Below are 25,983 nucleotides of genomic sequence, written 5' to 3'. Positions count from 1 at the left end.
CTGCTGGTCCGGAAGTCGGACGGGAGCTACCGAATGGTCCAAGACCTAAGGGAAGTAAATAAAATTGTCCAAGTAAAATTGTCCAAAATTGTCCCTGTGGTACCGAACCCATACACTATTCTGGGGCGAATACCCCCGGACCACGGCTGGATTAGTGTTATAGACTTAAAGGATGCCTTCTGGGCGTGTCCCCTGGACAAGGACAGTAGGGATTTTTTTGCTTTTGAATGGGAGGATCCTGATACTGGCAGAAAACAACAGTACAGGTGGACCGTGCTCCCCCAAGGATTTACTGAGTCCCCGACTCTGTTCGGGCAGATTTTGGAACAATTATTGGAGGGACTAACCTTGTCCCCGGCCCTTAACCTTATACAATACGTGGACGATCTCCTTTTATCCGGACCCGCGGAGGAGGACGTCCTACTTGGGACTAATGCCCTGTTAAATTACCTAGCTGAGAAGTGGTTAAGAGTGAGTCAGAAGAAGCTCCAATATGTTGAGAAAGAGGTTAAGTACCTGGGACACTTGATAAGCCAGGGACAGAAACGAATAAGTCCGGAAAGAGTGCGCGCAATAATCGAACGAGGCCTCCCAACGACCAAGAGGGAGTTGCGGAAGTTCTTGGGACTCTTAGGCTATTGTCGGTTATGGATAGACGACTATGCCCCCCTTACTAAAGACTTATACCTAAAACTCATTGAGGAGGCACCCAACAGAATAAAATGGGAGGAGGAGGAGAAAAAGTTAATTGAAATCCTAAAAGGAAAATTGATGGCGGCACCTGTTTTAAGCTTGCCGGATTTTAGTAAGACATTTCGTCTCTTTGTGAACTCCAGAAAGGGAACCGCTCTTGGAGTATTGACCCAGGATTGGGGGGGAAAAAGGAAGCCCGTGGCTTTCCTATCAAAAAGTCTGGATCCAGTCTCCCGAGGGTGGCCGGAGTGTGTCCAAGCGGTGGCAGCCACGGCAAAGCTGGTAGAGGAAAGCAGGAAGATGACTTTCGGGGCCTCCTTGACAGTCACCACTCCCCACCAGGTTAGAACTATCCTGAATCAGAAGGCCGGGAGGTGGCTGACTGACTCGAGAATTCTGAAATATGAAGCCATATTGTTAGACCGAGAAGACCTCCGAATAGAAGTCGGGGGCTGCCAGAACCCGGCGGAATTTCTTTGGAAAGGGGAAGGGGAGGAGGAACTGGAACACTGCTGTTCAGACATAATAGAGTACCAGAGTAAAGTGAGGGAAGATCTGAGGGATACCCCCTTACATGCAGGAAGGCGGTGGTACATTGATGGGTCCTCTCGAGTGATAGATGGGAAGAGATACAACGGTTATGCAGTCATTAGTGAGACTGGTTGGGAATTAGTGGAAAGTGGACGGCTACCGAATGCCTGGTCCGCACAAACGTGCGAATTGTACGCCTTGCACCGGGCCCTGAGGAATCTAGAGGGAATAGCCGGGAAAATCTACACTGACTCTAAGTATGCCTTTGGGGTAGTACACACCTTTGGGAAGATCTGGAAAGAACGGGGAATGATAAATAGTAGAGGAAAGGAGTTGGTCCACGAGGAACTAGTAGCCATGATCTTGGAGGATTTGTTGCTGCCACAAGAGATTGCTGTAGTACATGTGAAAGGACACCAGAAAGACGATAGAATAGAGACCCTGGGGAATCAATTGGCAGATGAACAGGCAAAATTGCCTGGGATGGGGAAGGAAGTAATAAACTGCCTGGTAAGGATTCCCCAGATATCCGAAATTACCGAAGTGCCCACGTTTACTGACAAAGAAGAAACTCTTCTTGCGTCTCTGGGGGGTACAAAGGATAGGGAAGGCAAGTGGACCTTACCCGATGGCCGCCAGCTACTAAATCGACCGTTGACGCGGGACATTATTGCCCGTCTACACCAAGGGGGTCACTGGGGCGCCCAGGCACTGTGTGATGCCTTCCTGCGCCGATATGCTCACCCTGGTCTGTACACGGTAGCCAAGCAGGTCACAGGAGATTGCATAACATGTCGAAAGATTAACAAAAGGGGGCTGCGGCAGCATGCAAGACAAGGGGGTAGGTGTCCGGCCTACAGGCGGTTTGAGTATGTCCAGGTAGATTACACTGAGCTCCCCCCCATAGGTCGCCTGAAGTATCTATTAGTAGTGGTAGATCACCTGACAGGATGGGTGGAAGCTTTCCCCACTACCACGGCAACGGCAACTCAGGTTAGCAAGATTCTCCTCGAGCAAATCATCCCACGATTTGGGCTACCCCGCGCTATTGACTCTGACCAGGGGAGCCACTTCACCTCGACCATCCTCCAGAATGTAGTGCAAGCAATGGGGATTGACTGGGATTTGCACACCCCCTGGCATCCCCCCTCCTCGGGCAAGGTCGAAAGAATGAACCAGACCATCAAAAATCAGCTAACCAAACTCACTAGTGAAATCGGCCTGCCTTGGACCAAATGCCTACCCCTTGCCCTATTGCAAATTCGCACCCAGCCAAGGCGGGATTTGGGCGTCTCCCCTTTCGAAATGCTGTTTGGCCTCCCGTTCCATGGGCCGAAGGGGGAACCTCCTGTATTTGAGTCTCGGGATATGTTTGTGCAAAAATATGTGGTGGCTCTGGGGTCTGCTCTATCTCGTTTACGCCAACAGGGACTTTTGGCACAGACGCCGCCCCTCGAGTTTGCGGTGCACAACGTCAAGCCGGGTCAGTGGGTCCTGATTAAAAGCTGGAAGCAACGTACCCTCGAACCAACTTGGGACGGTCCCTTCCTGGTACTTTTGACGACCGAAACGGCTGTCCGTACGGCCGAAAAGGGCTGGACACATTGCACTCGAGTCAAGGGACCAGTGCCACAACCGACGGAGGACGAACGAACCTCTCTGACAAAGGCATCTAAGGAACAGAGACCCTGAGAACGAACTAATCGGACTTTGGCGAGTCTAAAGGAACTGTGCCCTCGGGCTACGGGTGTCGCGACAAAATGCGGTCAATCGTATTGTTAACTTGCTATGCCATTATCCTTGGTCTGGGTCATAGTGTGCGTGTTACCCAATTTGGCCTCTGGAAAAAACAAGCAGAGGACCGTCAGTGGTTCTCCATCTCCGTGCTTGCCAACCAATCAACACAGACATTTAGCTTAGACCTATGTGAGTTGGTGCCCTGTAGGACTAAAAGTGAATGGAATCAAACTAAGCGGAACCTAGAGAGAGAAAGGGGATTCCAGGGTCAGACGTTAGTATTACAATTGCATGGTAGGGAAGGCATAAATAGGCCTCCAGCCCCCGGGGTCCAGGCTATGATGTCAGTTGTCCGTGATCCCATCACCCCTGGACGGGATTGTGGGCAGAATCAGTGCAATCCGCTCTATCTGACCATAAAGAAATTGGAAAAGAACGGGGTGAGCCTTAATAGAACAATACTGGGTATTAGAATTGGGGGCCAGGCAAGATTGGGGGGGGGGTGGGGGGCATGCAGCTGTGCTGCACGTATATCACGGTCATTGAAGCTGAGTCTGGGGGCTCATCCACCACTGATAAGCAGGAAAAGATTAGAATAATTGAGGTGATGGATTTGGAAAAGACCTTTGAAATAGAAACGGGATACGGGGAAGCGAATGCCTGCATGGGATGGGTCAAATATACTGTGAGGAGCATGAAAAAGAGTGATTGCTACGCATGCACGATTGCCCGCCCTAACCCTCAGGAGGTCCCATTCCCGCTGGGATGGGAGAAACACCCACGAGTCATGGACTGCATGATAAGGCTGTTCCAGGACCGAGAGGCCTGGAACGACCCCACTTGTCGACCCTTGAGTTTGAAGTTTCCCCCCGTCAGGTCTAAGGGGGCGCCCCGCCCGCCATCATTCTCAGGGGTAACGGGTACGCATCAGGCCTGCGTCTCTCGGACGGGACGACAGTGGGACGACGATGTGGGGACATTTGACAAGTGCAGCGGATCAATTCGGCTGGTCAATGAAACTACCGGGAGCGGGAATTACTCCCACATTCATGTGCCTAGGGCAGACCTCTGGTGGTACTGTGGTGGGAGGGTTCTGCGACCGACCCTGCCCCGAAAATGGACGGGCACTTGTGCAATCGTTCAATTGGCCATCCCATTCACCCTGGTATTCGAAAAACAAGAGCAACCCCGTTCTAGTGGAAGAACTGAGAGAGCTTTGGAGACCTCGTTCGATGATAACATATATTTAGATGCCATAGGGGTCCCCAGGGGTGTTCCTGACGAATACAAGGCTAGGAACCAGATAGCGGCGGGTTTTGAGTCGTCACTGTTCTGGTGGGTGACCATCAATAAGAATGTGGATTGGATTAATTATATTTGCTACAATCAGCAGAGGTTCATTAATTATCCCCGGGATGCAGTGAAAGGAATAGCAGAACAACTGGACGCCACTAGTAGGATGGCGTGGGAAAATAGGTTGGCCTTAGACATGATGTTGGCAGAGAAGGGGGGTGTTTGTGTCATGATAGGCACTCAGTGCTGCACTTTCATCCCCAACAACACAGCCCCTGATGGGTTCATCACCCGCGCCCTGGATGGACTCACCACATTGGTGGACGAACTGGCCGAAAACTCGGGCATCGACTCTGGCCTCACGGACTGGTTGGAAGCTTGGTTCGGTAAATGGACGGGGGTGGTCGTTCCCTTTCTTGTCTCATGTATATTGGTGGCAGGGGTACTCACTGCCCTTGGGTGTTGCATTATTCCCTGTGTCCGGGGATTAACTCAATGACTGATCGAAACCGCCCTTACTAAGAGGGATGTTCCCTATGGGCAGTTTGAACGAATGAATCTCGAGATGGAACAACGTGAATCCCTCTTGGGCGGGGGTAGTATTAGAGACGGGCTGTTTGATGAACAAGCTCGGGAGTTATTAAATGCCCTGGAGAAGAAACTTACGGTTGAAAAATTACAGGCCGTAAGAAAAGACACGGGGGATTTTTAGGGGGTAGTGTAATTTTTAAACGTTTAGCTACCTTTTAGTCTTTTCTACCTTATAGTAAACACAAGCAGACACTCGAAACTGTTGCCGGACCTCCCCCACGTTTATATGAATGAAACAATTGTAACAGCTTTCCTGATAGTTGAGAGACCGCCCTTAACCACAGTTGTACAACATCATCCATATAAGGAAAGAACGGGGAGCTCGAACACTGATTGGCCAAGTGAATAACAAAACAATCGCAGGCACCAGAACCCAAATAAGGAAAACAGTGGGGAATCCTAGCACTCGTTGGTCAAGACAGCAGTAGTAGACCCAGTTCACATATACATGTATATAATGCGTGGAGATTACTATGCTTGTGTGTGTGTACCTTTGGGAACAACACCCGACTTTGCAAAGTTGAATGAAAAAGATTTGGACAGACTCCTCCGTGTCTTTGTTCCTGGGAAGGGAAATAAAAAGTGCCGTAGATGGGGCTGGACAGCCACTTATCTCGCACAAAGATATCACCACGACCTTTGTTAACCTCCCAAGTCTTCAAGTATTTCTCCACAGTAAAGACAGAGGAGAAATATTCATTGAGAATCTCACACATCTCCTATGGTTCTAGACATGCATGTCCACTTTGGACCTTGAGGGGTCATATTCGCATGCAGTTATTCATTTAATTTTAATATACTTAAAGAACCTCTTTGGATTCACCCTAATCTTCTCAGACAATGCTGCCGTGTGCGCCCTTTTCGCCCTTCTGATTTCCTTCTTCGGTAAACTCCTATATTCCCTGTACACCGCCAGGGATTCCCTTGATCCCAGCTGCATGGATCTCAGCCACGCCTCCTTTTCGCCGATCAGAGGCTCAATATCTCCTGACATCCAGGATTCTCTCTTCCTGCCAACCTTGCCTTTTAAGCTCACAGGAACATATAGACCTTGAACTCCAACCATTTCACTTTTCAAGGTCCCTTCGCCTGCAAACAAACTCCTCCAACCAACCCATACAAGCTCCTCTCTAATTCCATCAAAATTCGCTTTCCCCCAATTTAGAAATTGAACATGCGGGCCAGTTTTGTCTTTCTCCATAAGTGTTTTAAATCTATGGTCCCTGGTCCCAGCGTGCTCCCCCACTGTCACCTCAGTCACCTGTCCTGCCCTATTTCTTAGAGTAGGTCAAGTTTTACCCCTTCCCGAATGGCACCCTCTCCATACTGCTTGAGGAAACGTTTCTGAACACACTTAATAGATACACCCCATCTCAGACCTTAATTCTATGTAATTCTCAGTCAATGTTTGGAAAATTAAAATCTACAACTATGGCAATCCTATTGGCCCTGCAAGTCTCCCCAATCTCTCTATATATTTTAATTATTCTAATTCCCTTTTACTATTAGGGGGCCTATAGTACAACCCAAATAATATCATCAACCCTTTTTTATTTCTTAGCTTCCCCCACAAATCCTCACTGGATGTTCCATCAGTTATTTTTATCTCTGATTACTGCTGTGGTACTCGCCTTAATCAACAATGAAACCCCCACACCTCCTTCCACCATCTCTGTCTCGCATAAAGCACCTGTACGTTGGTACGTTAAACTGCCAGTCCTGTCCCTCCACTTAGCCATGTTTCTGTAATGGCTACAATATCCCAGTCCCACGCACCTATTCACGCACTGAGTTCATCGGCCTTACCTGTCAGCCATCTTACATTGAGACAGATGCAATTTGATCCAACAAGCATTCCTTGCTCCCTGTCGTGTTCCTGCCTAACCTATCTCTGCACTTTACTGTTTGCGATTACGGTATCTCCTTCCAGCCTCGCACTTGTATCCCTGCTGTTGAGGATCCCACGCCGTCCCCCACACCAGCCAATCTAGTTGAAACACTCCCTTGTAGCACTAGCAAACCTGCCAGCCAGGAGATTAGTCCCCTTCCAATTCAGGTAAAACCTGTCTTTTCTGAACACGTCACCTCTGACCCACAAAAGATCTGAGTGATCTAAAACTCTGAATCCCTACCTCCTGGACCAATTATTTAGTCACGTATTCCTCTGCCATGTCCGCCTGTTCTTACCCTCACTAGCACGGAACACTGGAAGTAATCCGGATATTACCACTGGCGTGGTTCTGTCTTTTACCCTTTTTCCTCGCTCTCTATAATCACTCTGCATGACCTCATCACTACTTCTACCTGTGTCATTTGTACCAATGTGCGCAATGACTTCTGGCTGCTCCCCCACCCTGGTGAGAACGTTCTGCAGCCGCTCTGAGACATCCTGGACCCTGGAACGTAGGAGGCTATACACCATCCTGGATTCCCATTTGCAGTCATAGAATCTCTTGTCTGATCCCCTCACATATCGAGTCTGAATAATTACTTCTGAAGTTATTCATCTCGCATCACCTTCTGACAATGGGATTTCTTCCTGAAACAGTTGGCTTTGGCTGAATTGCTTTGCTTCAGGCAGTGGGGAGATTCCAATGAATCATCATCAGGAATCCTTCATAAGTGGAAAAGACGACTAGGCTTTTTTTCACTCACACACAGTGCTGTGTTGAGCGGCAGGGAAACAGAAAAGGAGCAATAGGCTGTTCGTTCACAGATAGGCTACATTTTTCTATCTGTAAGTTAAATCAGTAACGTTATGAGGCCCCAAACGGGACCATGTGAGCTCTCCTTGAATATTGTCCGAACTATATGGCTCCATGACATTCTATACTCCAGGTCAGTGCATTATTGCCGTTGTCATACACAGAATCAATTCATTAACAATAAATGGCCCTACTTGTTTTGAAGATCTGTTAATATGTGCCTGCATAATGTAAACATAAGCGTTTGATGACTTCACAATATCTGTGTTAAGATGAATATGTTTTCTTCTTAAACAAATACAGAAATTGCTGCAAAAGCTCAGCCTGTCTCGCATCAGATATGAAGGGAAATCAGAGTTCAATTTTTCGGTGCAATGACTTTTTCTTTGAACCTGACTTGTTCTTAAATTATTTCCCCAATTTTATTCTCCCACATAAGAAGAAATATCCATCCGGTATTGACCAACTACACTCTTCTCAAGATGTTATACGGTCAATAAAACATCTCTGATTCTCAGGTCGAAAAGTTCCTTCTTCGGAACACAATGCCTTCATCCCAAGAATGAGTAAAGAGAAAAATCCTTGAAACGTTTCTAAAGCAATTTTGTTTTTATCAGTTAAGGCAATTATAACGACACATGATACATCAGATGTGATCTCAGCAATTCCCTGTACTGACGCAAAAATCATCGCTAAGATCAAACACAACACCCCTTACACGAAACAGAATAATTCCATTTACCTTCCAAATCACCAGCTGCCTCTTCAGAGTAATTTGATGTGATTCATGTACTAAGACACACAGATCCCTCTGTACCACTCTGTTCTGCATTCTTCTTGCATTTAAATAATTTTCTGCTGTTTTGTCTTTTCCCCAAAACAGAAAATTCCCATCACAGAAATGTACTTTTTTTCTGCTGAAGGTTTGCTCAAAACTGTCCTCTGTCTGTATGCCATTGCTTGATTCTCTGCCCCTCCCCCATCTGCATCCCAATGCAGATGATCCGCCCTCTCCCTGTCTGTATCCCATTGCAGAAGCGCATCCCTCCCCCTGTCTGTATCTCATTGCAGATGATCCGCCCTCTCCTGTCTCTATCCCATTGCAGACGCTCTGTCCTTCCCCGTCTGTGTCCCATTGCAGACGCTCTGCCTTCGCCCTGTCTGTATCCCATTGCAGACGTGCTGCCCTCCCCCTGTCTGTATCTCATTGCAGACGCTCTGTCTCCATTTGACATCTTATTGATTGACTATCCTGATGTATGAGCAAACTGAGCTCCATCCCCTTCATACAATTCATTGGTATGGATTATAATTTGTTGATGACCTCACACAGATCCCTGAAGAATTCCACTAGTTACAGCTTGCCAAACACAAAATGAGTAATGATCTCTTCTCTGTATTTCCTGATGCTGCCCAAGGCACCCCTGCTCCTGCGTAACAGCCTGGGATGGTTATATGGCGTCCTCCTGTGCTGTGTAATTTAATTAAAAGATTTGAATACTTCATTTATTCCTGTCTAACCCCATGGAGGTGCATTATGGCCTCCCCCTTCTGTATTGTCACGATGCTGACTGGCTGAATGGGATCTTTCTCTCCCTCTGTAACAGGCTTGGGGGTGAATTGACAAAACAATGGCTGAGGAAGGAACAGCAGTTGGCCATTCGTCCCCTCCAACTTGCTGCTCAGTTTAGAAACATCATGGCAGGTCTGATTGTAGCTGAATACCCCTTTCCTGTCAGTTCCCAATAAACATTGACCCTCCTGTCCATCAAAGGTCAATCAAGGACAGCCTTGAATATCCTCAATGACCCAGACTTCACTGTTCTCGGGTGATGAGAACACCACAGATCGCATAATCCAAAGGAGAAAGGAGCAACGTTATCTCAAATGGAAATGGGAGACGCCTTTTATATTTAAGCGTGTTAACCTCACAGCAAATCATCTACTCTTTTCAGAAACAAGGGCACAGCAAATAGGAACAAACATATACCATTCAGCCCCTCAAACGTATCCCACAGTCCCATTGACTGCTCAGTCAGGTATTTATCAAACTTAGCTTCTACTGCACACTTGGAAAATAATCCTGACACCTTAAGGCCTCAGAGCATAGGGAATTGGAATTAGGCCATTTGGCCCATCAAGTCTACTTTGCTTTTTGATCCTATCGGGTGTGTTTCTCAACACAACTTTCCCACCTTCTCACTTTAACTCTCGATCGTTGTTTTAATCTAACCTTTGTCTTAAAGACATAGTTGCGTCGGTGTCTCTGTATGTGTGCGCGATTGCGTGTGTGTTCTGTGTATATCTGTTCAATGGCAGGAGATAGGGTGGTGGTTATGGTTGGTTTTTGAATTGGAAGCCTGTGGGCAGCGATGATCCAGAGGCAAAATTGTTGAGTCCACTGTTGTTTGTCATTTATATAAATGATTTAGATGAGAGTTACAGAAGATATATTTCGAAAATTTGCGGATGACATCAAGTTTTGGTGAACAGTGCACAGGGTTTGTATAATGGTAAACAACTAAAGATTACAAAGAGACCTTCATTAATGAAATCAATAATTCCAAGAGATGTACAATAGGGAAACAGACCCTTCAACTCGTTCATGCCATCCGATTATTCAAAATTAATCCACTCCCATTTGCCATGATTTGGCCCATATCCCACTAATTATAAAGCCTTTTAAATGCTGTAATTGTTCCAGCCTCCACCAGTTTCTCTGGCACTTTATTCCATTGTATCACCACCCTCTGCCGGAAAAAAATGTTGTTCTTCATTGTCTTTCAAATATTTCTCTTCCCACCTTAAACCTCTGCCTTCTAATTTAGACTCTCCTGTCTTTGGGGGAAGGAACCTTGCTGAAAATGTTTTGTTGGAAAAGCACAGCCGGTCAGGCAGCATCCAAGGAACAGGAGAATCGACGTTTCGGGCATAAGCCCTTCTTCAGGAAGGAACTTTGACCACTCACCCTATCCAAGCCCTTCATAATTTTATAAACCTCTAGAAAGTGTAAATGTGACTCCAATCAAGACGGTTGGCTGTGCTTTCAGTCATCCTGGGTCTATAGTCTCAAATTCAGTAGTCGTACCTCTTAATTCTCCATCAATGCTCGATTCCAAAAAAGTTTAATCAACTTGTTCAGACATATTATGAAACAGCTCTGTGGGATTTGAAACTAGAATTTTCGGCGCAGTGATATGAAGACTACCATCATTCAGCATTAGCCCCTAAAGCTGCAACATGATGCTCCTGTGTGTTTGTTCATCAGCTTGTTGTAACATGCTGTGATACACCTCCATAGGACATGAATACACACCACCTTCTCCAGAGATAGGGGCACTACCAGACAGTCATGGACTGGAATCGAATTCAGAGTTCTGGCTCAGAAACTTGGGCACCACCCACTACACAAGGCCTAAACCATGCCCAGATATTGGGTCATATCTGAAATATATGGGTTTATTAAATTCTGGTTAACATTACCAAATTATACAGGGGACATTTCTCGTTGAAAAGAAGTACAAGTTATTAGCCTCAACTATATGATGTTGAGTGCATTTGCTGTGCCATTGAGATAAACTATGAACACCTTTAATTGCTTGTCTATGATTTCCAGTTTAAATGGCTGTCATCAGTAGTCTACTATATCAGGGAAAGAAGTCCTGCAAACACACTCTGCACTATGACGTTTCTCGAGTAGATATCAATACTGAACACCAGAGATGTGAACAGAGCACAATTCTGGGCCCAAAATACCGGTCACTATTTCAAATCTCTAACATGTGGCTTTCCTCTTCCTAAAATCATGAAGTCATACAAGATCACTATCCAGTTTCTCCTTACCCACTCTTCCCTCTGCCTGCGCAAGGCAAATCATCTGCCGACATTTCCGCCACTTCAAAACAGACCCCACAACCAGGGATATATTTCCCTCCCCCACCCCTTTCCGCCTTCGCAAAGACCGTTCCCTCAGTGACTACCTGGTCAGGTCCACGCCCACCTACAACCTACCTTCCCATCCTGGCACTTTCCCCTGCCACCGCAGGAACTGTAAAACCTGCGCCCACACCTCCTCTCTCACCTCTAACCAAGGCCCTAAAGGAGCCTTTCACATCCATCAAAGTTTTACTTACACATCCACTAATATCATTTATTGTATCCGTTGCTCCCGATGCACACCGCCCCGTGGCCCAACATTTCAACTCCCCCTCCCACTCTGCCGAGGACATGGAGGTCCTGGGCCTCCTTCACCACCGGTCCCTCACCACCAGATGCCTGGAGGAAGAACACCTCATCTTCCGCCTCAGAACACTTCATGCCCAGAGCATCAATGTGGACTTCAACAGTTTCCTCATTTCCCCTTCCCCCACCTCACCCTAATTCTAAACCTCCAGCTCAGTAACTGTCCCAATGACTTGTCCGGACTTGTTCTACCTGCCTATCTCCTTTTGCACCTATCCACTCCACCCTCTCCTCCTTGACCTATCACCTTCATCCCCTCCCCCACTCACCCATTGTACTCTATGCTACTTTCTCCCCACCCGCACCCTCCTCTCACTTATCTCTCCACACTTCAGGCTCACTGCCTTTATTCCTGATGGAGGGCTTTTGCCCGAATCGTCGATTTCGAAGCTCTTTGGATGCTACCTGAACTGCTGAGCTCTTCCAGCACCACTCATCCAGAATCTGGTTTCCAGCATCTGCAGTCATTGTTTTTTTACCTGTTTTAACCAAGTTCTGCGTCTTTGGAAAGTCAAGGCTTTTGTTTGTGGACCTACTGGAGAGGGGAGTGTCGTTTTATTCCGAAGGGTGAATGTAGAGGGGGTAGTGATATCACTCACGGGGCTGATGTGTGTCAGATGGAGTTTAACTTGGATATGTGCGAGGTATTGAATTTTGGTAAATCAAACAAGGGGAGCGCTTGTCCTATTAATGCTGGGCTTTAGTAGTTATGTAGAGAAGAGGGACCCGGGGCGCAGGTATAATTCTTTGAACTTTGTGCTGCAGGGTGTTTAATGTTACTTCATTGCTCAGACCTTTGAGATTCCATTTCACACAAATTATAACGAGCAAATGACTCATGACAAATTACTCACCAGTATGAGAGGAGGAACCAGACTGTTGTCAAACTCCATAATCCTTCTCGCCCTGCACAGATCTACATTTCCATATCTTCCCCACTCACAGATACTGTCCAATCCCATGCTGAGGTTATGCAGGACATTGATGAAGCCTCTTCTGTTGTACTGTGTGCAATTATAGTCGTTATGTTATAGGAGGGATTTTATTAAGCTGGAGAAAGTTGGGAAGACATTTACCAGGTTGTTACCATGAACACTTCATCGTCTGCCTCGGGAGCCTACAAACACAAGGCATGAACATTGAATTGACCAGTTTCCAAACCACCCTCACCCACCCAGAACCCAAATCCAACTCTCCGACTCAGGTCCGCCCCCTCGAGGGGACCTATCTGTCCATGTTCCTTCCCACCGACCGCTCCACACTCCCCATCGACCTATCACTATCACCACCCATCTTCGTCCACGTATTGCCTACCTTTCCAAGCCTCACCCCACCACCCATTTTCTATCAGCCCTCTTCCCCCTCCCCAGTCATGAAGAAGGGTCCTGACTGAAAAGTTGACTCTCTTGCTCCTCAGCTGTTAGTTGACCTGCCCTGCCTGTTCCCCCACCACACTTTATCTACACTGAATTCTCCAGCATCTGCAGTCCCCATTGTCTCTTAGGTACAATTCGCTGTTAACATAATGTCGTTGTCTGTTGTAAATGCACATAGTCTAAGGGACATTTTCTTCAAGATCATGGATGATAGAGGTTCTCTCAGTGTTTTATTAATATTGTAATGCCTGAGCAGCAGTTACAGGATGTATGCTTCAATTTATAAACAGGGAAGCATATTCATGTTCTGATAAATCTCCAGTATTACTCCCATATCCAAGGCAGATTGAATTGAGTCGACCAACCAGCCCCAACATTTGCTCCCTCAGCCACCCTCATATAGACCTATCAGAATGTATAAATATTAATCATTATTTTGAAGTTTAATAAGATAGTATTGAATTGAAATGGGGGTTAACTGGAACTATTAGTTCAGCGAATGTTATTGATGTCAGTCTCTGGGGATCCTAAATGTGTCATGGGAGAATTTGCCTCTTCTATTAATTAAGGATTCGGTTCAATGTGATATTCCATAATATGAGCAGGAGCTCACTGACAGCACTAACAGGGATCAGCTGCTCCAGAGAGAGGGGGAGGGGAGATTATAATCTGAGAACATTAGACTGGAATGTTCCAACAATAGATCAGAATCGGAGGACATTAGACTGGAATGTTCCAACAATGGATCAGAAACTGAGACATTTAGAGTGGAATGTACCAACAATGGACAGGAGTTTATCCTATGGTCTTTCCTGGATTTCCCAGCCTGGGATATCATTAGGTTGGTGGATCTATAATTTTCTGCTGGTTATTCAAGCTGGTTACTATCCCATCCTCGCTATAGTTGGTGTTCCTGGTAAGTCATTCTATCTGCTCATTAAGCCAGGTTAAACTGAATTGCTGCCCATATTATTTAAAATTTAGAAAGGTGGAAATCAACATTTTCACTTCTAATAAAATATTCCATTTCGCACAAATTATAACGAGCAAATTACTCATGACAAATTACTCACCTGTATGCGAGGAGGAACCAGCCTGTTGTCAAACTCCATAATCCTTCCAGCCCTGCACAGATCTACATTTCCATATCCTCCCGACTCACAGATACTGTCCAATCCCATCATCGTGTTATCCCAATCTCCTTCTCAGCCTCAGTGCATCTTCAGAATAAACCATCAATTGTGCCCTTGTTAAATCTGGACACACGTTACCAGTACCTTCTAACCATATGTTAATAACAGAATAATTGCTCTTGAGTATCTGGAACTTGTTCACTGCACAGAATCTGTCAGACAGACAGGCACTGCATGCTGCTTAAGACATTGCACATAATCTAGAGGCACAGAAGAATAATCTGTTGATATGTCATGAAGGAAATTAATGTAATTGAAATGAAGCTGTCATCATTTGTGAGAAAAAGCCCATTTGCTTACTTCATGTCCTTCAAAGAAATCAATAGGTTATCCTTCCCCAGTCAGGTCTGTGCAAACTCACAGCAATGTGTTTTACTCTTTACTGTCCTGTGGAACAGCTGAACCAGTCACTCAGTTCAAGATTGGTATAACATACTGTTCGGGCCAGGGCTGCTCACATCACGTGAGGGAAGAACAAAAATAAAGTTATCTCCCTTCCTCTGCCTGTTTTCCTTATTCCTACACTTCATTTCCATTCAGGGAGGTGACCATTCCCTATTTCAAGTGCGATCTTTCTAACTGAATCTCTCCCCAACAGCGATGTTCATCTCCACGGGCATCTCTGGTGCTGGCGTTACTGATGCTGACGTACAGATGTAAGGAATTTTTAAATTCCACATCAGTGGCCGTGCATAGAGAAGGAATGGGTTTTTATGTCAAATTAAGATACAGAGACCAGTACGTGAGGGAAAGGAATTATTGTGATCATCGCTGAGAGTGTTGATGAGGCAGAATTTGGGATACTGTGGATAGATTTTCTCTCTTTTAAAAAGAATAATCTCATTGCAACAGAGAGAGAGTATTAAGGGATTTCACCAGAGTAATCTCTGGCTGATGGTAAAAGAGGACTGAGTTAATGTTAATCTGTAGCACTATCAGAGAATAAGAGTCATTGCATTGAAACGTGATGGTGATGGACAATCACTCATTATGTTCTACACAGACACTGAGAAGCTGATAAATTCCATGGCTTGTTTTTTTTTATTTTAGTCAGGATGCATGATTCTGGATATTTAAATGCGTCTGAGGATAAAATCTTCAATCAAATCCGGCTTTGATATCCAGCTCAATCCCTCATACCTGAGCAGATCAGTTTACCCCTTTTGTTAACATTAATAGGTGATGGTGTCTGTGTGGAGAGTGTTTTATTCTCACAGAGGTTAGTCAATGTCAACAATTCTCAAGTCTAGAAAGTTAGGGGAGCGAGATCACTGCAAGTATTTAAAGAAGAGGTAGGTGGATTTTTGACCTGTCGGAGAGCTGAGAGGTTTGAAGAATTGGGCATTAAAAGGAGTTAATGCCAACAGTAGGTCAGACATGATCGCATACAATGGCGTAAGCATCCGAATTACCTACTCCTGTTTCTTATGTTCTCATATTCTGTCTTTGGAAAGTGAATGGTTGTAATTTTCCTGGAAGTGCTGTTATTGAATGTTGAGGACAGTGAGAGACATGTATTCTATGAGCCATCTCTGGGAGAGATATGGGCCAGATATTCACAGTGAATCTGGGTCTACAATATGACCGACAAATGAAACCCCAGTGGCAGAGAGAAGACTCTCTGTAAAGAGATGGGAGGCCTCTTTCGTAACCAGCCTGGATTTCCCATCACATTTTCCAACCCACATCAAACCACACAGTGTTGAGTGACTGAATGGTATCCTGTGTTACTGCGAACGAGGTATTTGGAGCAAGTGGTCTCTATCTGCTCCTGTACTGGTGATTGTAAGGACTGAATGGAACATAGGAAATAGGACTGAGGAGCAGGAGTGGGTCATTAGACACTTTGTCATTGCTCGATCAGACAGTAAGCTCATGGCTGATCTGATTGTGGTCTCCATAGCACTTTGCTGTCGGTCCACAATTTTCCTCCATTCACGTCTGTCAAATGTTGAATAAACTCAACTTTGAATAAATACTCGGAAACTGCACAAAGACAAAGTACACAATAAGCACAATTCTGGAAGGCAGCATGCATTTATCTATCAGTTTTGTTCCTATCCTATTAATTCTGCTGCAGTTTATCATTTTTGATTTGTTCATGGAATGTGCTGTTGTTGATAGGCCAACATTTATTATTACGCAGGAAGTGGTGATGTTGACCTGCCATCTTGGGATGAAACTTCTGGGGAAGAGAATTCCCATTTGAGGATTTTTGTTCCTGCAGCATAAACCATGGACAACAAGTGGAAGTGGTGTGTTTGGATTTTCAGATGTCTTTCTGTGAGAAATCACATAGTGAGTTCGTAAATGCAATTAACGTCAATAGTATTTGGAGGAATACATGTAATTGGAAAGTTAAAGTTAGGTTGGAGTTTGTTTAAGGGAATCTGAATATAAATGTAAAGACATCATGAAGCAGTAAAGACATCATGAAGTGTTGGTGAGAGAGTACCTCGAGTATTGTGTACAGCGTTGGTAACCCAATCTAAGAAAGAGTATACTGATCACAGAGGACGTGCAATGGACATTCTCCAGATTAATCTCTCAGATGACAAGATTTTCTGATTGGGAGACTTGTCTTGTGACCTCTCCAGTTTCAAAGAACAGTGAAATTTAAAAAATCTACGAAACATATGACAAGGTGGAAGTAAACATGATGTTTCTCTGGCTGTCTACTCTACATTTTAACAAATAGTGGCAGGATAAGGGACAGGTCATTTAAGAACGTAATAAGGAGGACATTCTTCACTCGGAGGGGACTGACCAACACAGGTGCATGGAAACCTGCTGGCAGGACAAGATGAGGGAGAATCCCCAGATATTCTACAGGTACCTCAAGTAGAACAGAATAACCAGTGAACAGGTAGGACCTATTAGTGACTTACCAAGTTGCATCCAAAATGAGCTTCGTGGTAGAAGGCTGTTTGTATGACTGGTGACTAATTTCCCTGATGTACCGCAGAGATCAGTGCTGTGTCCCTTATTATTTGTGGTATTCATAAGTGTTATGAATGTGAAGTGAGTTGGGGGGGGGGGGGGTGTGTGGTGTGATAAGCAAGTTTGTGTTTGACATAAAGATTGGTCAGGTGATTGGCAGTGAGGTGGGAGGTCTTATGTTACAGGAAGATATACATGGAATGGTCAGATGGGCAGGTCAATGGCGGTTGGAATGTAACCATGATAAATATGAGGTGATGCACTTTGGAAGAAGAAACCAGATAGGGGAGGACTCCATGAATGGCAGCACACTAGGAAGCTCAACGAGTGCTTCTCCACACATCCCTGAATGTGACTGAATATGATCATTGATTAGTTAAGCAGGACCATAGATAAAGCCTTTATTCATTGACCTAAAGATTGTAAGAGTTTTATATAGGACTTTGGTAAGGCCAAATTAAATACTGTGTGCAGCTCTGGGAGCCAGATTACAGGAAGGATGTGATTGTACTGGATGAGCTGCAGAGGAGAATCAACAGGATGTTCCCCGGGATGAAACATATCAGCTGTGGAGAGAGGCAGGATAAGCTCGAGTTATTTACTTTGGAGCAGAGAAAGTTGAGTGGGTAAGTAATTCAGGTTTAAGATTACAAGGGGCATGGACAGTGTGAACAGACAACAGCTGTTTTTTTCTAGTCAAGGTGTCAGCTTCCTTCCAGTCTGAAACCAGGGAATGGAGAATGGAAAATGGAGAAACACAGAAACATGACACAACAACTTCACTTTTGTCTTCACAGCAAACGACATAAACAAAGCCTTCCCAGCAATAGGAGAAAAGGATATGGATGATGAGAAAAGAATATGGAACGAAATTCGTAAATAAACTAATTTGGAGAAAATGTTGGAATGAAAATAATGGGCATACATATTGATGAAATGGGAAACATATTTGTGAAACTGTCTGGTAGATTAACTACTTAAAACAATAGAGGCACTGAACTTGGATTTTCAGCAAGAATTTTAATAGAGTCCCAAGCCTATTGTGCAAAGTAACAGCAGTTGGGATAGGGGATAATATATGGACATGGTGTTACAATGGGAGAGCTGACAGGAAACAGTGAGTAGGAATAAATGGATGGTTTTCAGTTTGGAAGGCTCGTGTGGCATCACAATGATTCGTGCTTGGCCCCCAGACATTCACAATACATCTCAAACACCTGGTTGAGGGAATCAAATGCAAAGTTTCCAAGTCTGCTGAGGGCAACTAGGATCTTGGAAAGTGAGGAGGATGTGAAAACAAAACTTCAAGGTGGTTAAGACAAATGGAGTGAAAGAGTAATTATGTGGCAGGTGAAGAGCAGTGTGGATAGATGTGATGTTGACTACTTGTTGAGAACAATAGAATGCCAGAGTAACATTTGAAAAGGGAGTGTTCGATCTATAAAGGGAACTACACTCGCTTTGTTTTGTTTTTGTTTGGACAGACCTCCGAGTTCCATGCAGAGTAGTGAGTTCTGAAGAAAGGATCCAATACTGGCAATGCATTGGCACACAGACCAGTGTACATAAACCCACCAAGTGGGGAGCTGCAACATTGTAAAGGATCTGGTATCTCCCTGTACACCAGTCACTGAAAGCAATATTTCAGGAACAGAAAGCAGTTAGGAAGATAAATGGTGTGATCACCTTCATAATAGGAGGATTTGAGTCCAGGAGGAAGGGTGCCTTACTTCAGATGGACAAGGCCTTGGTGAGACCCCACCTCGAACATTATGAAGTATTGTGTGGAGATTTGGTCTCCTTACCTAATAAACGACAAACCTGACATTGAGGGAGAGCAGTGAAAGATGACCAGACTGATGTCTGGGATGACAGATTTGTTGTGGGAGCAACGTTTGGGGCGACTGAGCCTGTATTCCATGGGGTTTAGGAAAGTGAATGGAGATCTCAGTGAAATATATAAAACACTGACAGGGCGAGACAGATTGGAAGCAGGGATGATAATTCCCCTGGCTGGGATGTCTAAGACAAGGGGCCACAGTATTCGGTACAGGCAGGTCACACTGTATTGAGACGAGAATAAAAGTGTGCACTCAGACACTGGTGAATCTGGGGAATTCTCTCTACGTAAGGCGGTGGAAGACCAGGCACTAAAGACTAATAAGGATTTCTGGACACTGAAGGGCTGGGGGAGAGAGCAGGAGTATGGTGTGGAAATAAAGGGTCAGCCATCATTATATTGAATTGGGTAGCAAACTCGACAGACCATAGGGATTATTGCAGTTCCACTTTATAGCTTCACAAGTTTAATCACATTAAGGTATGTGTACAGTGTGTGGGAAAAGTGCATTGAGGAGATGTTCAGACATGAACTAGAATGGGGGAGGCTTAATGTACTGTAAGGCTTATTCCACTCTCTATGTTTCTGTGCAGTCTGTGGGAAAGCTCTGTAGATGTTGTCACCAGTTCTCAGATGTTAGGAAGGAGGTCTTTGCAGGGTCGACAGGACTATGTTTCCATTTCCTTTTTCCGATACCGAGTCTGGGGCCTGGTGTTCGGTTCGGGTTTATCCTTCAAGACCTTGGAGCAGTTTGATACAATAGAGTGTCTTGCTTGGCCGTTTCAGGGACCATTCAAGAGTTTATCACATGGCTGTGTGTCTGGAGTCACGTTTAGGCCAGACCAGGAAAGCACGGGAGATTTGCTTCCTGAAAGTACATCGGGGAATCACATTGGTGCGTACAATCTACATTGACTTCATGGTCACTGTTACTGACAACAGATTTGAGATCTCGATACTTTATTAATAGTTTTTATCTTCCACCAACTGCCAGCGTTTTAGCCTGGTCTGTATTAGTAATCCAATGACATTTCCACAATAGCACCATCTCCACACGGGGATCTATCGGAAACCACACTGAGCTGGTTACCTCTGTGCTCCTTGACAGTTCTGTCAAAAAGAACTCCCATCAATTTGACTGTCGTGATAGGACTGATGGGGTGGTAATTTGTCAGATTGTAATTATTCCCCTTTTAGAAACTGGACATATCTGAGTAATTTTGCACACTGCCAGGGAGATGTCAGAATTGGAGCTGGAATGACACAGCTTCCCCAGGGACACGGCTTGTTGTGCAGCACAAGTCTTCAGTCTCATTACAGGAATGGGGTCAGGGCCCATTACCTTTGCCGTGTCTACTGTGTTCATCTGTTTCTTCCTGTCACGTGCAGCGAATCGAATTGTTTGAAGACTGGCATCTGTGATTCTGTGGGCATCATGATGAGGGTGAGGTGGATCATCGACTCAACATTCCTGGCTGAGGACGGTACAGATACTATTTCCTTGTTTTTTACACGAATATGCAGAGCTGATCCATTGGTAGGATATGGACAATTGTGGTGCCCTCTCCATCAGTTGGTTGTTTTATCGTCTATCACAACGTTTGGCTGGATGCGACAGAGCTTCGATCTGGGTCTGTTGACCTTGTGAGAATTTCTCCCTCTCGATCATATGATTTGGTTTAATTTGATTTGATAGGAGTCATTGTCGCATGTATCTAAGTAGAGTGAAGCTATTTGTTTATACACAGTTCTGGCAGATCGTAGTGAGAGTTGGAGCTGCCTTTTTTTTAGAGACATGGAGTGGCCGAAATTTAAAAGTCCACTTCAGCTGTCTGTTTCTGAAGAGCCACAAAATAGCCAGAATTTAAATTAGATTGCTTCAGCAAAAGTGAAAAAAAGACCTTTGAGAAGAGAATTATTCCAAACAAAAGAAAGGATAACCTGATTCCCAAGATTCTGAAACATGCTAATATTGTGATAAAGAATGATGATTTGTAACAGAACACAGACGAAATAATGAAATTGTAGCACAAACACTTTAAAGAATCATGACAAAAAGTAATTTATTCTGATCTCATTAAGGAGGTGTTCAGCCACAAAACCAGCTACTCAAATTATCTTTAAGAAGATAGCTGTGTCTTTGAAAATATTTGCAATCGCAATAAGTTGTAATTACAGATTTGGTAAATAATCATGGAGACAGATTTGAACATAATTATAAAACCTTAATGGGATGCCTGGCATGTCTTGTCTAGTTAGCTGAAAAACGGTTAACAGTGGAAATAATAATAATAATTCCTGTTTTGTAACAGAATCAACTTTTTAATGTAAAATGTGATCATGGAATTTGGAAAGAGATAGCCTCCTCAATGGAGAGTTGAATTCATGCAATCCTTCAAGATAAAAAATGTCGGGTATCACTAAAAAGAACACAGCCATTAACTTTGGATTGCAACATAGAAAGATCCTAAAGCCTGGAGATAACAACAATCGTAAAACATCCAAAACAAATAAGAACCTCGGGCTGTCCATGGGAGTGTCCATCATTAATCAGTTGTTTTACAAGATTGGTTCTGCAGAAGGGAAGTAGAGGGGAAACTGAAAACGTTGTGTATAATCATTGCAATGCAGAACGTATAAAATACTGTCTTTTTGCTGTAAAATCGTAGTGTATCATTGATCTCTCTGCTTTGCTGAGCTGAGGATTAAGGAAACGATTGTCTTCTCTGTCAAAACCAGATTGGAGGAAGATCCTTTGGTACTGTCCCTGCATTTACCGGTTTTTGCTTGAATTAAAGTCCACTCCGTGCCTGTGTCCTGTCTGCCTCCAGAGTCTTTGTCCCTAGCCAGGGAATCTCGATCCTACAGTAAGCAAGGACATACAGATCAGAACGGAAAGGCAAAATTTAGACTGAGGCATACAGGCTACAACACAAAGGGCATGCAATAGCCAAGATCAACGTGAGCAAGATCAGCATTATTTGAACTCAGAGAGTCCATTCCTTAGTTTAATAATGGGCTGGGAAGATGCTGTTCATGAGCCGCTGGTTTGTGTGTTCAAGATTCTGTATTGTCTGCATGATGGAAGAGATGGTAGGAGATCCAGGGTGCAATGGATCGTTGATAATGTTGTCAGCCCTTCTGCAGCAGCAAGTCAGGTAAATGTAGTCAATGGACGTGCGGTTGGCTTCCATAATGGCATGGGCCATGCACAAAACCTTCTGTCATTTCTCTTACAGAGCTGGGTAGGGCTATTGCCACGCTAGGTTATTATGCACACAGATAGTTTGCTGTCAGTGGTGCATTTGTAGACATTGGTGAGGGTCATTGTGGACATGTCAAATGTCCTGAGCTGCCAAAGAAAGAAGAGGCGTTGTTGTGCCATCTCGACTGTCACATCTACATGCGAAGTCGGTTATCGTCACTCCAAGCAACTTAATGCTTTCCACTCTTTCAACTTCAGTTCCATTGATGCAGATGGGGGCATGTGCTCCTCCTTTCTTTCTGAAGTCATTGATCAGTTGGTTAGTTCTGCCGACGTTGAAAGAGAGGTTAGTCTCAGTTCAGCACATCACGAAGCCGTGTATTTCCGTTCTGTATGTTGACATGCCATCATTGCAAATCTGTTCTACTATGATGGTGTCATCAGTGAACATGCAGATGGCATTCGTTCTGAATTTAGCAATACAGTCGTGGGTGTACAGGGAGTATAGTAGGGGGCTGAGGGCACATCCATTGGGATTTCCGTGTTGAATGTTATTGTGGAAGAGGCACAGTTACCTATCTTCTCTGATTGTGGACTGTGGGTCAGAAAGCTGAGGATCCGTTGCAGAGGGTGGAGCCGAGTCTGAGGTCACGGTGTTTTGTGATTGGTCTGAGGGGAATAATGGTTTTGAAGGTGGAGCTATAATCAATGAGCAGGAATCTGATGTAGGTGTCCTTGTTGTCCAGATGTTCTAGGGATATGATACCCACTATAGACCCACTCCACTGGTAGGAAAGTTGGAGGGGATCGAGGCAGGCTGGGAGACTTGAACTGATGTGGGCCATGACTAGCCTCTCGAAGCACTTCATGCCCCCCTCAGTCTCCTGTGCTGTAAAGAGAAATGTCCCAGCTTATCCAACCTCTGCCGATGACTCAGACTCTGAAGTCCTGGCAACAACCTTGTAAAGTTCCAGTTTAATAACATCCTTCCAAATAGCAAAGTGACCAAAACAGAAGACAATGTTGAACTTGGAACTATTTGGAACTGTAAGTTTTACTCTGCTGACAATTATTTTGCTGTTGTGATATTGTTTTATTATTTGTGTTATTCTGAAATCGTATTATTCATTAAATCCTCCGATGGAAATCCCCTCGGGTGAACGTCCTCCTGACTGCGTGAATTTGAATCAATTTATTTTGTTTGGACTGATATTTTGAGGCCGCGGCTTATCAGAAAACAGGAAGAGATGATGGATGATTGCGCAGTGTGTGTCCTTGACTGTACCAGCTTGTATCTCAAGGCACATAAAGCTTTTATTGTGGGCAAGAGTACCTCAGAATTGTTACATCACAGAAGGAAGCTATTCAGGACATTGTAGGTCCATGAACACAGAACATTACAGCACAGTACAGGCCCTTCGGGTCTCAATGTTGCACCGACCTGTGAAACCAATCTGAAGCCCACCTAACCTACACTATTACATTTTCATCCTTATGTTTATTCAGTACTCATTTAAATGGCCTTAAATTTGGTGAGTATACTATTGTTGGGCGGGCAGCATATTCCTTGCCCTTATTACTCTCTGAGTGAAAAAAATATTTCTGACATCTGTCTGAAATCTATCACCCCTCAATTTAAAACTACATCCCCTCATGCTAGCAATCATCATCCGAGGAAAAAGGTTTTCACTTTCCAAAATATCTAATCCTCTGATCATCTTGCATGTCTCTCAAGCTTTTTGTCTTTCATGAAAACTGCCTCAAGTCCCTCAACCATTCCTGTCAGGCCTTCCCGGCATTCCAGGCTACATTCTAGCAAATCTCCTCTTCAACTCTTCCAAGGCATCCACATCCTTCCTATAATGCGGTGACCAGAACTGTATACAATGCTCAAAACATGGCTGCACCAGGTTTTTTTGGGGGGAAGTATAACATCATGGAGAAAGAAGCCTCCTTCTTCCTCTTGACAAAAGAGTCACCTTCTTCAGTAAACCACAGCACCCTCACTCCACCACTTCCCCCTTTCTGTATGGAATATAGATTAGATTACTTACAGTGTGGAAACAGGCCCTTCCACCCAACAAGTCCACACTGCCCCGCCGAAGCGCAACCCACCCATACCCCTACATCTACCCATTACCTAACACTACGGGCAATTTAGCACGGCCAATTCAACTGACCTGTACATCTGTGGACTGTGGGAGGAAACCGGAGCACCCGGAGGAAACCCACGCAGACACGGGGAGAATGTGCAAACTCCACACAGTCAGTCGCCTGAGGCGGGAATTGAACCCGGGTCTCTGGCTCTGTGAGGCAGCAGTGCTAACCACTGTGCCACCGTGCCACCGTGTCGCCCACTTTCCTGACAGATATAAACTTATCAAGGACACACAGTAGCTGTTCCTTGAAAAAAACTCCACATTTGAATTGTGTCCATCCCCTGCAGTTTTCTTCCCCATCCTATGCATCCTAAAACCTTTCCGAATCGCATCATGATTGCCTTTGCCCCAGCTATAACACTTGCCCTGCGGTATACACCTGTCCCTTTCCATCGCTAAGGTAAACATAACTGAATTGTGGTCACTATCACCGAGGTGCTCACCTACCTCCAAATCTAATACCTGGTCTGGTTCATTACCCGGTACCAAATCCAATTTGGGCTCATCCCTTGTTGGCCTATCGACATAATGTGTCAGGAAACCATTCTGCACACATTGGACAAAAGCTGACCCATATAAAGTAATTGAGGTCTAGCGTTTCCAGTCAATATTTGGAAAGATAAAGTCTTCTGTTACGTTTGCTCCTATCCAGTATGATCTTTGTAATCCTTTCCTCTGCATCTCTGGAACTTTTCAGAGGTCTATAGAGAACTATCAACAGGTGATCTCTCCGTTTTTGTTTCTAACCTCTTCCCATACTACCTCAGTAGACGAGTCTTCATCAAACATCCTTTCTGCCGCCGTAATACTGCCTTTGATTAACAATGCCACCCTCCCCACTTTTAGTACCTTCCCTGTTCTTAATGAAGCATCTAAACCCCGGAACCTACAATAATCATTCCTGTCCCTGCTCTATCCATTTCTCCAAAATGGCTGCACACCAAGCTGTACAACTGCACAATTTGGAAACAGGGAGTGATTGGAAGCGTGTTAAACAAGGGTCAGTTGGATAGATCAGAAGACAACATGAGGGGAGATACAAAAAGTCAGAAACTTGAAATTTTATTTAGAAATTCTCACGGACTGCAAGGCCTTTGTCTGATGCCATACCCTGTGAGCACTGTGCTGTTACTGGCTGTGGTCCCAGATCATTTATCTTCAATAATATCACAGAGCTTAGTTGATGACAGTTATAAAGAGACGAAAAGGTTTATTATTTTACCGGGAGAAAGTGGATTAATTTTAATAGAACAGCAGCAAGAATTGAGAACCCCCCTCGATACTGAAATACTGTGCTAGTGAATCTCAGTGAGGGGGATCACTGATAGAGGGGGAATCAGCATCTCAGCTGTGGGTCAAATAATGATTGATAAAGTTTGCACACTACTTCCCAATTCCTCCGCCTCTGCCGGATCTGCTCCCAGGAGGACCAGTTCCACCACAGAACACACCAGATGGCCTCCTTCCTTAGAGACTGC

This window comes from Chiloscyllium punctatum, chromosome 4, assembly GCF_047496795.1.
Source record: "Chiloscyllium punctatum isolate Juve2018m chromosome 4, sChiPun1.3, whole genome shotgun sequence".
In the NCBI taxonomy this organism is placed as follows: Eukaryota; Metazoa; Chordata; class Chondrichthyes; order Orectolobiformes; family Hemiscylliidae; genus Chiloscyllium; species Chiloscyllium punctatum.
The sequence above is the reverse complement of the archived record's forward strand: the minus strand, read 5'-3'. Positions refer to the sequence as shown.